Source organism: Xenopus laevis, chromosome 9_10S (assembly GCF_017654675.1).
Source record: "Xenopus laevis strain J_2021 chromosome 9_10S, Xenopus_laevis_v10.1, whole genome shotgun sequence".
Classification (NCBI taxonomy): domain Eukaryota; kingdom Metazoa; phylum Chordata; class Amphibia; order Anura; family Pipidae; genus Xenopus; species Xenopus laevis.
In genome coordinates this window covers 18,546,538-18,562,356 of record NC_054388.1, presented here as the reverse complement: position 1 = coordinate 18,562,356, position 15,819 = coordinate 18,546,538, and positions in this window count along the sequence as shown.

Genomic DNA, 15,819 nt, shown 5'->3' with positions numbered 1-15,819 from the left:
CTCAAAGATGTGATCAAAATGCTCTAAAATGAGAAACAGTTTTCTCTGTTTTTACAGTATTTAGTATGTCTTCCTATGGAACGTGGGTGATACATATTTTATCCGGTAAAAATGTATATTCTTGCTCATTATTAGGGATGTAGCGAACGGCGGAAAAAATGTTCGCGAACATATTCGCGAACTTGCGTCAAAAATGCGAACGGTTCGCGAACGTCGCGAACCCCATAGACTTCAATTGGAAGGCGAATTTTAAAAGCTAGAAAAGACATTTCTGGCCAGAAAAATGATTTTAAAGTTGTTTAAAGGGTGCAACGACCTGGACAGTGGCATGCCAGAGGGGGATCAAGGGCAAAAATGTATCTGAAAAATACATTGTTGACACAGCGCTGCGTTTTGTGCTGTAAAGGGCAGAAATCACACTACGTCACTCAGGTGATGTTTCTGGACACGGAATGTGAAAAAGCTCACACAGCGAGGTGGCACTTGGTTAAAGACTGGGCAAACAATGCCTGCAAGGGCAACGTATACAGTAGTGGATACGGAATATATTATTGCTGCTGTATCACTCAGGTGATGTTTACGGACACAGAATTATTATTGTTATTTAGACAGAATGTGAAAAAGCTCACACAGCTAGGTGGCACTTGCATACCTCCCAACTGTCCCTCTTTTGACCACTCAACCCCCTGTCCCTCTTTTGTACTGGAAAGTCCCTCTTTTCTCTGAACTGAACAGCTAACTTAATTAGCTTTTGGCAAAGAGCTCAGAACAGCTAACAGGTGCAAATAAGATACTTTGTAACAATTTTGACTCTGGTTGGTGCTGGTAGTGGTGAACTACTAGGAGGAGCAGCACACCAGTCCCACTCCCCAACACAGCTAGACTAATAGCACTGGGCTCTTATAGTAGCAAAGTAAAAAAACAAAAAAGAAAATAAAAGCAGTCCTTACAAGGACTATTGGGTTACAGGCAACAGTCAGCAGATGAGAGATCAGCAGCAGGACAGCTGCCCACAGCAGCTACATACAGAGCACTGCAGTAGAAGGTAGATTACTAGCCAGCAAAGCTACCTAACCTAAAATGTCCCTCAAATCCCTGCAGAGTTCTGTCCCTACAATACAGAGCAGTATCAAGTAGATTACTAGCCCTCAAATCACTAACCAGCTCTCTCCCTACACTAGCTCTTCCAAGCACACACAGGCAGAATGAAAAAACGCTGCAGGGCTTCAGTTTATATATGGAAGGAGAGTGGTCCAGGGGGTGTGGGGGTGGTCCAGGAGGGAGAGCTTCCTGATTGGCTGCCATGTATCTGCTGGTCTGGGGTGAGAGGTCAAAAATAAGCGCCAGCTAAGGCGAACCCAAATTGGCGAACGTCGCGCGACGTTCGCGAACATTCGGCGGACGCGAACAGTCGATGTTCGCGCGAATTAGTTCGCAGGCGAACAGTCCGCGACATCCCTACTCATTATGGCTGATTTTACATTTGCAAAGCCCTACATCAATTTCATTAATTTATTCCAGAATACATTTTGGAGTTGACAAATGGTCCCTAACACGAATAACTCTGAGGGGGTTATTTACTAAACTCCGAATGCAAAAATCTGAAAAAATTCATGATTTTTTTTTTTATAAAATCAGACTTTTAAAAAAATCACGAATTCTTCGGAATTTATTAAACCCAGAGGATGGAAAAGTCCAAATCTGAAAATCATTTTAGACCTGTCGAGGTTGCATATAAGTCAATGGGACAAGTCCCAATGATTTTTTGATCTGCGCTGGGTTTTCGGGCAAAAATCGGAGTTTTCAGGTGAAAAATCAGAAACAATCTTGAAAATCAGATGAAAAAATAAAAAAAAAAACCTTAAAAATCGGAATGTTACCCGCAAAAGCAAAGTTTCAGGAAAATGTAATAATAAATAAGCGCAAAAAACCCGAACGGGTTTGATCAGAGATTGTATCAGAAAATATTGAGATAAATTTGAACTGATAAATAACCCCCTTAGTATAATTCTATTCAACATGGAAGTTATTAAAATCCATATTAACATTATTTTATTAAGATAAATATACAGTAATAGGCAGGGCTTATACAGATATTATCAGTTTAATATGGTACAGAAACCCATTATCCAGAAATCTCTGAATTACAGAAAGGATATCTCCCATAGACCCCATTATAATGAAATTATTCACATTTTTAAAATTGATTTCCTTTTTCTCTGTATTAATGAAACAGTACCTTGTACTTGATCCCATAAATAATATAAGATATAATGAATCCTTATTGAAAGCAAAATACTCCTATTGGGTTCAATTAATGTTTACATTATGTTTTACTCTTCAAGTATTATAGACTGCAACATCAGTGTGTTGATTTAATGAGTCGCTTAATATATGACGATGCACACATGTGATCATTGCTGTGTTTCTCCCGCCAGTAAGTGTATTTAAACAACTTTCACTGTTTGTTATGCTACTTTGAGAAAGGCTCTGGAAGAGCCTAAAACGTCAGTCCATAGCTCTTCAATAAATCATTTTTTATGTTTCTAAGACCTGCGAGTGCTGATCTCTCTTCTTGTTTTGTATGACTTATGCACTGATCCCACACCCAGGCATATTCAATTCTTTTTTTGTGAGTGCTGGCATCCTCGGAATATATATATATATATATATATATATATATATATATATATATACATATATATATATATATATATATATATATATATATATATATATATATATATATATATATATATATATATATATTGGCTTGCTGTTCAAATGGTAGAATTCCTATTACCTTATAAAGCAATAACCTTTATAATTTCTATTTAAGAGAACCTTACATTAACTCAGCAAGAAAACTATACAAAACAAACATTTTCATATTTCATAAGGATCAAGAGAATTTCCCTCCTTGTTTTGTTGCTGTTTTTTTAACAGTACCACAGTGGCAAAATTTCTGTCGTTAATGATGATGACAAAAATACCCTTTATGTGGTATTATGGCTAGAACATGGGTTTCCTAGTGTAGACATGTTATTCTTGTGGGATTTTTACTGCAAATCTGTGGTATCCAGCAGGAACAGTAAGTTTTTTCACTTTTGAGACTTCTGTTTTGCAAAATGAATAGCTCAGTCCCAGTCTAGCTTGTTGGATGGAATTTTCATAATGGGCATAATATTTTTTATTTCCTCTAGCGGAACTAGATACCACAAATATGCCACAAACAGCAGGTTATTACAGCCTCAATAAAAAAAGTATCCCATAAAGTATTCTGATTGCAGGCTTCCTAAATATATTCCCATTGATACGTGCATAGGTTAGGCTATAGGCCCATTGAGTGAATGAACTCAGAAAGCAAGTAACCACAGATGAGATATATGGGCTGCTGTGAACAAAGATGCTAACTGCAACAGTGCAGTTGAGCTAGTTGCACAGCGGTGTTTTGACTACTGCTGCCCTGTAGCAGAAACTTCTCTTTGGGCAGGAGACCAAAACGTTGCCTAGTCTTTTGCACTAATAAATTCAGATTTTCACCATTTTGGAGCGCTGCAGCGTGAATTATTCTAGGGGTAAAAATATACCACAAGAGAGATTTTTGGCCCAGAGATCAACCTGTCATTGCTCCGTGTGACAAGTCAAGGAACTTGTGATTAAATAACTTTTGGAGCAGTCACAAGTATACCAGTAGCAAGCGTCTGCACTGATTCAATTACCTACCAGTCAGTGCTGTCCAACTTATTACATGTAGTGAACTGGTTTTCTGTGTATTCTTCAACAAAAGATCTTTTTGGCCTTTTACTTTACTATTTACTTTACCTATATGCCAAGCAACCTTGTCCCATAGAGTGATTGGTTGCAGTTTAGCCAGTCACAAGCAGCCCCTTTTCGTTGTAAAGTCTGAGAACTCACCTGACATGCTTACTTCAGGCCTCCAAAGTACACCAATGGAAATAGAACATGGATGAATAATTAAATCTCTCTTGCTTTGTTTTCTATTATTATTACTAGTTTGGCTTTCAGTTTGAGCCTCGCCTACACTGCCATTGTCTCAGGCCTACAACCTTCTCTTCCTCCAATTAGCCTCCCTGTTGTGTTATCATTCCCTTACAAAAGATAAAGTAGCTGAGCAAGACGATTAAATTGAAAAAGAGTGAAAAGTCTAGTACAGTCATTTTTAAAGGTTAAAATTATTTTAGGTAACCATCTAAACATTGGGAATAAGACATTTAAGATATATATATATATATATATATATATATATATATATATATATATATATATATATATATATAAGATGCTGTAATTTTAGGGTATTGTGTATAGTAAGATGTGTCAGGGGAATAAGTTGTGTGTAGAAAGAAAGATGGTATCAAAGAAGTGTTGGGTTGTACTATTCTAGGGGGGAAGCAATAGGTATAAGGGACCCAGTGTGTGTGTGTGTGTGTGTGTGTGTGTGTGTGTGTGTGTGTGTGTGTGTGTGTGTGTGTGTGTGTGTGTGTGTGTGTGTATATATATATATACATATATATATATATATATACATATATATATATATACACACACACACACACACACACACAGTCCCTTATACCTATTGCTTCCCCCCCTAGAATAGTACAACCCAACACTTCTTTGATACCATCTTTCTTTCTACACACAACTTATTCCCCTGACACATCTTACTATACACAATACCCTAAAATTACATCTTCCATAGACACCAACACACCTTATTACACCAATTATTCCACAATAAGGCCCTTCCCCTAGTACCAACTTGCTTTACAATGTACAGTCCATTTCCCTGACTGCATCTTTCCTTATTACACACACTCTCCACAATTACATCCCTTTCCCCTACCAGTTTTTCATTTATGAGTATAATAATATCTACAAGGAAAATAAGACAGAAGCTAGCACAAGGCATCCCAGTTTCCATCTTTCCGACAAGCGGAACAAACTCTGGCTGTTTAAACAGAGAATGACCCACTTATTATTAATATATGCATTTGCACCTCCCGTCCAACTCTACAGTACAAGCTGTGAACACAAACAATCTTACAACATGTTCTATAACGTACCAGTGGAACAAAGCTTATTTAAATATCAGTTTGTGGCTTGAAGAAGAACAAACCTATTAAAATAAAACAAACTGTTGCTCCAAAATTATAACAGACTAATAAATGTTATTTAAAAGACAGATAAAAGATGCATGGCAAGGAGGGCCCTGATTATGTTAAACTAAAATGAACAACTTGAACCCAAAGAATGCCTGAAAACCATTTACTGTATATCACGTGAAACATAAGTAGACTGCCTACTTCTGCATCCTAGAAGTGAAACACTGTGTACTTCATGAAAAATCTATAATTTAGAAACAGGGTGACTTTGTTGTCTGCGTGTTTTTGGATTCAGTCTTGTCAAGTATTTTGCAAGAAGTGTTACGGTCTTGTATTTCACTAAAGCTGGCCATACATGTGCCAATAAATATTCGGTACACATATGTTGCATGGCAATTCTGGCCAGTATTTTTGTTTCATTGATGGTTTGTTGTTTAAAATTTTTATTCCATGAAAAAGTTCCTTTTCACTTCCTGTTGTTCCAATAATTTGGGCTGATGGCCTGCAGGACAGTGTGTATCAGGCAGCATTGCTCAGGTTTCATGCCCCTTCATTCCAATGTTCTCATTGGTCACTTAATTGATTAACAATGTATCTGGCTAATCACAATGCTGTTGCAGGACCCTGGGACTAATACAATGTTTCCTTCTTCTGAATCATAATGAAGAGAAAGGATTCTATTTTTGTACAGAGCAATCAGAGAAACCCATTTTTTTAGCCTTTGTAGTCCCTGCCAATGGATCTCAACTAATTGAATCCTTTAGCTAAAGGGTCCCCAACCTTTTGTAGCCTGAGAGCAATATTAAATATAAAAGGTGTTGGAAAGTCACATTCGAAAGTAAACAGCTTTAAGAAGCTACAAAAGTAATTTTGCACAAAAAAAAAACAAAAAAAAAACAAAGCTCTGGCTGGTTGTTAGCAAGTCTAGTTGGTCTTCTATGTTTTGATTGGCTTTACTTACGTACTTATGCAGAAAAAAGAGCTGATTTGCCTATAAATGCTTCAAAGATAAGCACCTACTGTAAAGCTTTTATGAGAAATATCAAATTGGGAGGCAAGCAAAAACGTTGTTCATGAGTCTATAACTGCATTAGCTGGATATTAAAAGGAAAACTAATCTTTATGTGACAATTTAGTGTAGCACCACTACAATGGGCAAGATTTGCAATGGTTCACTTTGTTTTACTTTTAGTATTCCATCTTTATTAAACCAGCAGACTAACCCTTGATTTGTTACTGTGGGTACTACATTGGGTCAGTTTTAATAAAGAAAATAATTGTAACCAAATGTGACCCATAATCCCAAGATTACCCATAAATTGTACACCTCTGGTCCAGGACTTGATATCAAGCAGGAGCCAAATAGTGCAACCATTTACTTTGTTTTACTTTTAGTATTCCATCTGTATTAAACCAGCAGACCAACTCTTGATTTGTTGCTGTGGGTTACTGCATTGGGTCAGTTTTAATAAAGAAAATAACTGAAACCAAGTGTGACCCATAATCCTAAAATTACCCTTAAATTGTACACCTCTGGTCCAGGACTTGCATCAGGCAGGAGCCAAAGAGTGCTTCAATTGAAGAGGACACTCGCACACCCGTTGTATAAATATAAAGGCTCGCTCGGTGCACAATGATTGGAGGATACGGCAACCTCCCAATGTAATTGCATAGAAAATAACCACGCTGGCACACGAGACTTGTGTCTGCAGGGCAAGCCCTTGCAAAAGTTTTACCGCGGTGGTGCAACGTTTCGGGGCCCCGAAACGTTGCACCATCGCAGTAAAACTTTTGCAAGGGCTTGCCCTGCAGACACAAGTCTCGTGTGCCAGTGTGGTTCTTTTCTAGGAGCCAAAGAGTGCTCATGGTCAACACTTGACCTCAACAGAGAACCTCATTAATGCACACAGTGGCTAACCAAAGCAGCTCCTGCTAATATATTATCTGAATTAGCGAGAGATAATGGGTTGGTTTTTATGCTTTGATCATATTTGTGCTATTTGCATTGGTGGCATCAATGCATATTTATCAACAGACAGGCTTTATAATTAATTAAAGGTAACAACCAGGTCAACCAGCTGAAATCTCCTAGATTTTTCCAGTAATAAACAGCAGATACATTTTGTACGTTCTTTCGTGAGGCTGTTTTGTTTTCACAGATGGGATCAACATTAACGCTTTCACAAACGACACTAAGAAATTCCTAGAGGGAAAAATGGAATTAGGAAATTAAAAACTGAAGGACTGCATTCTTCTGAAGTGCCATGCTTAGTGTGTGCTAGAAGAAATAAAGTGCTCATGGTGCTGTAGCTTTAACATGGCTACACAGTAACCTGATTTAATGGCCCACACAGAAATAGGAGAAGGTGAGTGATATATGAGAGTCCTGTGCGCTGGGAACGGAGTGAATTAAAGCCGGCATGAGGGAGGAGAAGAAGGATAAGAGGGAGAGGGAGGGAGGTGGTATCTGGAGAGGACACTCGTTTGGCAAGATCGATGGAAAATAAAAAGTGCATAGAATAAAAAAAAAATCTCTTTAAGAGCAGTCAATGGGAACCTGCCAACAAAAACTAATTTGTATTACTGAGAAGAGTGAAACAGAACAAGACAGAGGAGGAAGGGAAAGTGGGGTAGAAAGGAGGCTATTGCAAAAGCATAGGTAACACTGAGTTTATAGATTAACAGCATGCCTTTAATTTCCATCTTCAGACTCTCATAGTATATACTGTAACTATAACACTACAATATACTGTAAATGACAAGAACTAAATATACAATTTCACTTTAATGCACACTTAATAAATGGAGGTAAGTCTTAAAGTGAATACTTCATTTTGCTATATTTTATTAAAAGGCACTAATAACAATTAGCCATTTATTATATAAGGGCATTTGATCTGACCACTCAAACCATCGGTTAAAAAGTTAGATATTGAATGATTAGGCTTTCATATTATAGGTATACTGTCATGGGAAAACATGTTTTTTTTTTCAAAAAGCATCAGTTAATAGTGCTGCTCCGGCAGAATTCTGCACTGAAATCCATTTTTCAAAAGTGCAAACAGATTTTGTTATATTCAATTTTGAAATCTGACATGGGGCTAGACATATTGTCAATTTCCCAGCTGCCCCCAGTCATGTGACTTTTTCTCTGATAAACTTTAATCACTCTGCAAGTTGGCGTGATTATTACCAACAGCAGCCCAACAACAGAACAATGGGAAGGTAACAAGATAGCAGCTCCCTAACACAAGATAACAGCTCCCTGGAAGATCTAAGAACAACACTCAATAGAAAAAGCCAAGTCCCCATGAGATGATTCAGTTACAGGTAAAGTAGCACAGGAGCTATTATAACCACAATTTAATACTCTACAATCCGCAGCAATCAGCAGGTTAAGCAAGATGGTCATATATAAAAATATGTCATTGGGAACAAACTGGAACAGAAAGTGTTAAAACTAGAAAAAACTGAAGACCTTGTTTGAATGGCTACAAAGATAAATATATCGGTAATGAGGATTTAAAAAAACTGATTGTGTTGATCATTTTTATTACCTATGGGTGAAAAGCAACAGTCATAATACTCTAACTTGCCTGCAGAATTATTTTTAAGACACTGATACTGCTAAGCAGAGATTGCTCATGAATAGGAAGCAGCTGTAGGCAGAGTAGGGCATTTTAACTATTATAGTATTCGCTGGGTAACATGCTGGTCAAAAATACACCTAAGAATTTAAGAGAAGTATGTATGTATGTATAACTTTATTTGTAAAGCACTGTTAAGGAGCCGCAGCGCTGTAATATGAATAAAAGTACAATATATATATAAAAGTATCCATGAGGCAGACAAATCACATAATAAACATATACAGAATCATAGGACAAAGAGCTTAAGTGCTATGTGGTAAGAGGCATATGGGAAGGAGGTCCCTGCCCCGTAGAGCTTACAGTCTAAGTGGAAGTCATTTATCTCTATCCTTACTGCACAATAATATCATGTAATAAAAAAGGTAAAAGTTGCAGATACGTCTTCTAAACCTGAACTTTGTCATTCATTTCAGTTCATATGAATGACATTTTCCCATGATCTCATACTGATGTGTTGGGGGTTTGATGATCCCCGCTAATGTTCCTTCCTTGCGCTATAAAGATTATAATGCCACAAAGTGATATAAATTGATTGGAAAGTTAATAGTGGTAACAGATGCTTCAGGACAGTGTTTTTCAACTTCCTATGATTTTTGGGGTTTTAAAGGACAACACCAGATATTCAACCCACTCTGAGACGATTGCTGACATGGAGCTGTGAAGATGAAATATAGTAATCCTGCATGGGCCAAGGATTGTAAGTGTCCAAAAGTTATTGTAATAGCTATTTTGGCTTCTGCAACGGGTTCATTTTTCAATCCCTTTCTCTTTCTGATCAAAGACCGACTGTAGCTGAAATTACTTCTGGATGTGAAGTTCAGGCATATATGATAGTTTTGTCAGTTTAAAAAAGTTTAGAAGTTGCCGTGCATACAGATGTTAAATTGTTTCCATAAGGAGGTAGTTTAAAGTTTTCCTTTTGTTTTCCTGAACTTCCTAGACACTGTGAGGAGCAGTGCTCATCGTGACCTTTATGATTCACTGTCATTTAATATTGTTTTTTAACACGTTACCAGGACTTATGCATATAAATTCATTGATGACACCCTTTTTTGTTCCTTGGGAAGCCCATCAAAAAAAAAATAATAATAATGAGCCTTTCAAACATATCATATTATTTGGTAAGGTTATTTTAGGTAAGAGTAAGTCTTTAAAACATCCAACGCAAGGAAGCATCTACTCTTACTGCAAAACTAATTCAAAACAGTTTCCTAATTATCATATTATAGGAACAGATGATTAGACAGTATTGCCAGCAAATAGAACCACGTTCAAAGCGGGAAACAAGACACTGCAGGAGACAAAAAAAACAGAAGATTAAATTTAAAAAAAATAGCATAACACTGTAACTTATTCCAGTCAAGTATTACTGAACAGAAAACCTTAAACATGCACATTAAATGGAAGATATATGATACAGTACATATCTACATGTACTTCTTGAAAAATATAATTTAAGTCATACTTTGAGGACCCAATTTTGCAGTAACCATATTCAATAACGTCAGCATATGTGCAACAAGACCAAAATGTAGTTAGAACAGGTATAGGATCCCTTATCCAGAAAACCAATATCCAGAAAGCTCCAAATCACGGAATGGCTGTCTCCCATAGACTCCATTTTATCCAAATAATCCAAATGTTTAAAAATTATTTCCTTTTTCTCTGTAATAATAAGACAGTAGCTTGTACCTTGATCCCGACTAAAATATAATTAATCCTTATTGGAAGCAAAACCAGCCTATTGGGTTTATTTAATGGTTAAATGAATTTCTAGTAGACTGGAGGCATGAAGACCCAAATTACGGAAAGATTCATTTTCCGGAAAACCCCAGGTCCCGAGCATTCTGGATAATAGGTCCCATACCTTTACAATAGTATTTATTTATTTCACTTTTAAAAAGTTATGCTGACAATTCTGTGCAATCTTTTGGGCAGAGTTGCATTATAATAATATGACTATGTTTTGTCTAGCGAAGATAATTGGCTAATAATCACGTGAAAACTTGAGCTTTCTTCATTTTTTTCATTTAAATTCATTCATTCCACTGGCAATGAATGTATTTAAAAGGCTCTGCATTTCTATGTTTTTTTTTTTATTCTTAGAAAGAAGGCAGGAAAACCATAATGCTGAGCCAGACTTTTTTAAAGTGGTTGTTCACCTCTGAGAACAGAGCCCATCGTGGCAAATGTTTTGTTTGCATTTATTTTGTGTTATTCATCTAAAACTGTCTAAAATACTAGTTTTTCACACTAAAGTAGACATTTTCAGGTCCGTTTGATCCTGCTCACAATGGGAAAACAATCCTATTGTGATTATTTCATCTTTAAATGATTTTTAGCCTATTTAAAGTATGGCTATCCAAATTGAAGTAAGATGCATTATCCAAAAAAACCCCAGAATAATAGATCCTATACCTGTTCATAATACTTTACTGTAAATGCATTACATATATTATTGCCATTTTCTTCTTTTTTATTTGCAGAGATCCAGAAATACTTGCATGTAGACTTTTGACCCTTTGGAAAACTTTGGAAACTTTTTACGATTTGTTGAATATAAAATCACACAGAAAAAGAAACACGAACAGGGAAGGTGCAATAAATGCATGGGAATAATCTGGAAAGTTAATAGCTTTAAAATCAAAGAAAAGTAGTCAGAGCAATGTATTTTATGTGCAAACAGTCAAAAGACACAGGATTGATTTATTTCTCCTCAAAACTTCATCTTGGGACCAGATGAACTATTTATTTTTGCCAGTAGTCTGACCTTTATGAGATGGAATTTTATGAATTCTTTTTTTGGTATTTTTAAACTAATTTCTTTGATTGAATTTCATAAAATCTTGGCACGGGAAATAAAACTAATACATGAAGATTGAATAATACTTTTTTGTTTTAATCCTATTCTGCAGTTTTTTCAGGAAAAAGTGTATACTATATATAAAATGATGTTTTAAAATACATGACATTTCTGAACTATTTCTAGGTTTCTTACTGTATGTTAAGACCGAAAAAACGTTAGGACTACATTATAAAAGAAATGGGTTTCTCAGTCTCATAAAAATAGATTTTCTTAAAGGGATATGATTTTTATGGTGTAGTTTTTATTTCTAAATAACACTGTTTACACTGCAAAGAATTCAATCTACCGTGTAAAATGTAATTCCTAGCACAGCAAGTGTATTTATATTTTCAGTTGTAATATTGGTGTGTAGGCAGCCATCTCAGGTCATTTTGCCTGGTCATGTGCTTTCAGAAATGAATGGAACTGCTTTCCGGCAGGCTGTTGTTTCTCCTACTCAATGTAACTGAATGTGTCGCAGTGGGACCTGGATTTTACTATTGAGTGCTGTTCTTAGCAGTGGCATAACTACTGGGGGTGCAGGGGGCTCAGTGAATCCCCGGAATTGTAAGGCTATTACACGGCCACCTAAGGAGGTTCTTTGGCATGAATTGGCCAATTAGCCCTCCTCTCCCCACAATATATGTATGATCAGAGACAAACAGGGGGTGGTTCTGTTATCTGCTATCGCTTCTGCTTGGTGCAAGCGGTGGGACAGGCTGGCTGGGTGCAGGTGCTTGTGGGAAAAAGTGCAGAGGGCTCCCAGGTAGAACTGTTTGGCGGCTATTGTTCAGTGGATTAACATTGCACCAAAGCCAGCACGCGTCAGGCTCTTTCCTGTGGGCTGGACCTATCCGTTAGTGGCTGCATGCCAGCTCTAGAGTGCACAGAAAGGTGAGCAGCAGCAACCTGGCAGCACGGAGACCCCCAAAGATGGGTGGGATTGTGTGGGAGATCTACATGCGCTTAAGTATCAGCCACCTAGAGTTTTGCGCTGGGGCATATCTCTGCACAGGATGGAGCACCCTTTTTAAAACACTGCCAGAAAGGTGCAGATCAACAGAATATTTAAGGGGCAAAAGGGGAGAATGGATGATTTACGTAAGGACAAAGGGAAGCCTGGGAGTAGGGAAGAGGAAGGAAAGTGGTAGCACAATGGTGGTAGGAGCAGAATATAAAGCAAAACAACAGAGAAGAAATACAGAGAGGTAGTGAAGCAAAGCAGGAGAGAAAGACAAGTAAACAGAAGGAAAGAAAAACAGAAAACAACCAAATAAGTGAGTAGGATGTTGAGCATGTTATCTACATATATAGTTTGTCTGTACACATGGTTGTGGCCCTGTGCCCTGGTCTGCTTTGTGCCTATAGTTTTTGGTATAATACAAAGAATTAATATGTATAATATTATTTGTTCTGTATACAAGAACACCATATACAATTTTACATACCTTTGTTCCCCCTCCAAGTTTATTTCATATTTTGAGTACTTGGTGAGCTGTAAAAGTGTTTAGTTGTACCTTGTCATAGAAGTAACTGATAAGTAATATCTGGCCCACCACTAAGGGTGGTGGCACACTCTGCTACTTAGGGAGATTAGTTGCCCAGCAACAAATTGACTCTTCTTCTAGCGACTAATCTCTTCGAAATTCCTCCGCCAGCGATCACATTCTAGCCGGTGGGATGGCACTCGGATTGCTTCAGCTTTCCGAATTTGCCCGAAGTTTCCTCTTGAGGCAACTATGACAGAAGGTCAGTAATTGTTGTTACCCGCCCATGACTAGTGTTGCCACCTGGCCGGTATTTTACCGGCCTGGCCGGTAAAATTTATGGCTGATCCCAATGTTATTAATAGGGAAAAAATCTTAGTATATAGGAAGGACAGTATTTTTTTCCAGAAAAGGTGGCAACCCTACCCATAACACAAGTGCTGGAGGAAGAGGGCCCAGTTGCAAATTTCCACACTGGGGCCACTAGGTGTCAAGTTACTCCACTGGTTCTTAGATCTACCAGGCAGCTGTTATCTTGTGTCAGGGAGCTGCTATCTGGTTACCTTCCCATTGTTCTGTTGTTAGGCTGCTGGGGGGAGGGGTGATATCACTCCAGCTTGCATTACAGCAGTAAAGAGTGACTGAAGTTTATCAGAGCACAAGTCACATGACATGGGGCAGCTGGGAAACTGACAATATATCTAGCCCCATGTCAGATTTCAAAATTGAATATACAAAAATCTGTTTGCTCTTTTGAGAAATGGATTTCAGTGCAGAATTCTGCTGGAGCAGCACTATTAACTGATGCGTTTTGAAAAAAAAAAAAATCCCATGACAGTATCCCTTTAAATTACCCCTTAACTCACAGTATCATTATGAAGTCTTTGTCTTATCCCCAGCTGATGATATCACTAAGTATGGATAGAGTTGGAGTAACAGCAGAAACAACTCTTAGACATGATACATCTGTATATAACCCTAAATTGCTAAACATGTTCACTCATGTACATCTCTTCGGTGCCTTTAATGATCTACAGATCTGAAATAAGCCACACTTCACGGGCATCCCAAATGGCAACATAGCCTACTGTATGAGTGCTAATTGTTTTCTGCATTATTTGCCTCATATTTTCAATGAGGAATTAACAGTTAATTCTAGTCTGAGAATTGGACTGGGTTCCTCTGAAAAGATTTCCTTAGGGGTATGAGAAAGATAACAGAATAGAACAATTTTATGAATTATGAAACAAGGTTTCAGTGATATGGTACAGCTTTGGAAAAAGTATTGAATAGTGGCAGGGAATTTGCATTGGGGTGTGAAATGTAACTTCAAATCTATGGCTGGAAACACTGAAAATTGCATGGGCTATCAAGCATTTATTAGTATTGTGTATAGTACACCTAATATAACATAAATAATTTAAGGTAGCATTTCAATATAAATTATATTACAATATTAGTACTCTCTGGGTGGAAGTCATTTATGAGCACATTCTTCTCAGCTATGGGAATACGCTTTGTACTCTTCAAAGAAACAAAACAAAAATTGTTATAAAACCCTTGAATTCTCTGTAGATTACATGCCTAAAAAGAATAGGTCTGGAAAAAAAACATAAATCAAAAATATTGCTGAGCCCTGGATTTAATAAACACCAGACAAACATGCACATGGGCAGAATGTTCACATATGCACCTGTCTGTGAAATCTCTGCTGGACGGTTCATAAAACAAGACCCGGAGGAAAACTTTGTTTGTTAGAAAGATGGCCAAGCTATGTGTGAGCTAGTCAAATAAAACCTGTCTGTAAAGCAGTGATTAATGCCTGAGAAAGAATGAGAGCTCTTTTTTGTGGGGGGCGAGGGGTAGCAAGCAGGAATAACAGCTTAGGGTCTTCATATAATGTGATTCTAGAGAGCAAGTTATAGGTAGTAAGAGTGTGGGTAAGTGTAGTAATGCTCTGTGTATTCATTTGACTATGCCGTTACCATTGCAGGTCTATTTGTAGTAGTATGAGATAGGGCTTTGACTCTCATATAGGATGTATAGTAAGATAGTGACAGCATTCATCAACCTGTAACCCTTCAAATATTGAAAAAGAGCTTGCTGCACCCACTGACAGAGAGACTGTCTTACTTAATATTAATAATAAGGCAATATAAAGTTAATTTGTCCCAGGTCCTCCCAATATTAAAGGTCTTTGTTTGTGGGCTCGCTAAACTGTGTTTTGATGATGGACAGTATTTTTCTGAGGTATGTACATATATTTTGCTGGCAGGAATTATCCCTCTGCTGGTTTTGAACCTGGGACCTTTTTTATTGCAGAATGTTTCCTTACCACTTTACTATTCAGGCAGATTAGAGGTATAGGCTTATCCTGTTCTGAGGTTCCTATAGCTAGCCCTGGCACTGTTAATTATGCTCGGCTGCACTGTGTTAACCGGCAGTTGAAGCCTATTCCTAATTAGCACCCAGCAGAGGGCCCTTATTTAAACCATGAACTAGCTTCCCTCCCTGCCAGTTCATAGGTCTCCACACCTGCTGGACACCAGGTCTACGTTCCTGATTTCCCAGTCCGATCCTGTTTCTGGACTCTCTCCCATGCTGGTATTACCCAGTTCTTGTTCCTGGTTCCCAAAGCTCGCTGTTCCTATTTCACTTTTTGGCTAGTGTTTGCCTATCCCTGGACTTTTGTTTACCTTGAGCTGCTG